We start from the raw sequence: 1,654 nt of genomic DNA, 5'->3' as shown, positions 1-1,654 counted from the left end.
TGAGAAGAATGGCTGAAAATCAAAACAATGGAAATGGAAGGGAGGGTAATGCACTGGTACCAATCTGCAATCATTTTAGGCCAGTCATTAACATGAACTACTCAGGAATTGCTAGACAGACCATAACTGCTAACAATTTCGAGTTGAAGCCAGCGCTGATAAATATGGTCCAGAAAAATTAATTCAAAGGATCTTCATCTGAGGATCCTAATCTATATCTGCGGACGTTTCTTGAGATCGCAGATACATTAAAGATTCATGGTGTTACTGAAGACACCATCCGATTGATATTGTTCCCATTTTCTCTTAGGGACAGTGCATGAAGCTGGCTACGATCCCTACCTCTGGGAAGCATCACTACGTGGGAAGACATGGCTTCAAAGTTTTTGACAAAATACTTCCCATCGGCCAAATCTGCTCAATTAAAAATTGAGATCACTAAATTTCACCAGCAAGACTATGAACAGTTGTATGAAGTGTGGGAGTGCTACAAGGAATTATTGCAAAAATGTCCTACCCACAATTTCGAATATTGGGAGCAAATCGAGCTGTTTTATAACGGGTTGAATGGACCAACGAGGATGTCAGTAGATGCTGCTTCAGGAGGATCCATCTTCTCTAAGGATCCAGTAGCCGTGTACGATATGCTCGAGCAGATGACTATAAATAGCTATCAATGGCCAAGTGAGTGACTACAAGTCAGAAAACCTGCTGGAATTTATGAGGTTGATGCATTCACCTCATTATTCGCCCAGATGGCAGCTTTATCTTCACAGCTAGCCGCATTGACTAAAGGGAACCAAGTGACAGAATCTGCAGCAGTGGATACTGAAGTAAATTTGGTTGCAGAAGTAAGTAATGTAGAGCAAGCTAAATATGCTAACAATAGAAATTTCAGTGGATATCGAGGTAACCCACTTCCCAATCATTTTCACCCTGGGTTGCGTGACCATGAAAACTTTTCGCATGCCAACAACAAGAATGTGGGGTTCAACACTCAAAGCTGAGAGGGTAAACCATCTTTAGAGGATTTGGTGAGTACTTTTGTTACTGAGTCTTCTAAGAGGTTAGATAGAAGTGAGTCTCGTCTTGACAACCTTGAAACACATGTGACCAATATGAGTGTCACTATTAAATATCTTTAAGAACAAATCGGTCAACTTTCAAGTGCCATAAATAATCAGCAGAGAGGAATGTTTCCTAGCAACACTAAAACAAATCCTAAGGAGCACTGCAATGCTATAATCCTTAGAAATGTTATGCCAAGTTTATGAAAGAGATCTTGTCAAAGAAGAAGAAATTTGCTGAGCTTGAGAATGTGGCATTAACTGAGGAATGCAGCGCTATTATTCAAAAAAATCTTCCACAAAAGCTTAAGGATCCAGGAAGTTTTACGATCCCATGTGCTATAGGAGGTCAGTTTGTGGGAAGCGTACTTTGTGATCTTGAGGCGAGTTTGAATCTAATGACTATATCTGTCTATAAGAAACTTGGTTTAACTGAGATAAAGCCCATTAGAGTAATGTTGCAGTTAGTAGATTGATCAGTCAAGTATCCATGTGGCTTGGTGGAAGATGTACTAGTAAAGGTGAACAAGTTGATACTTCCTGCAGATTTCTTTGTTCTTGACACTGAAGAAGATCATCATGTTCCT

General features: G+C 39.9%; 1 non-coding gene across 1 annotated transcript; it reads right to left on the bottom strand.

Annotated features, from left to right (window-relative positions):
- Positions 1–419: 419 nt before the first annotated feature.
- LOC140869967 (small nucleolar RNA R71) lies at positions 420–526 on the bottom strand. Its single transcript, XR_012146953.1, has one exon. It is a non-coding gene; the product is annotated as a small nucleolar RNA R71 (small nucleolar RNA).
- Positions 527–1,654: the final 1,128 nt, after the last annotated feature.

Source organism: Henckelia pumila, chromosome 4, assembly GCF_033568475.1.
Source record: "Henckelia pumila isolate YLH828 chromosome 4, ASM3356847v2, whole genome shotgun sequence".
Classification (NCBI taxonomy): domain Eukaryota; kingdom Viridiplantae; phylum Streptophyta; class Magnoliopsida; order Lamiales; family Gesneriaceae; genus Henckelia; species Henckelia pumila.
Note: the sequence above shows the minus strand (reverse complement) of the source record. Positions and strands in the feature narration are given on the sequence as shown.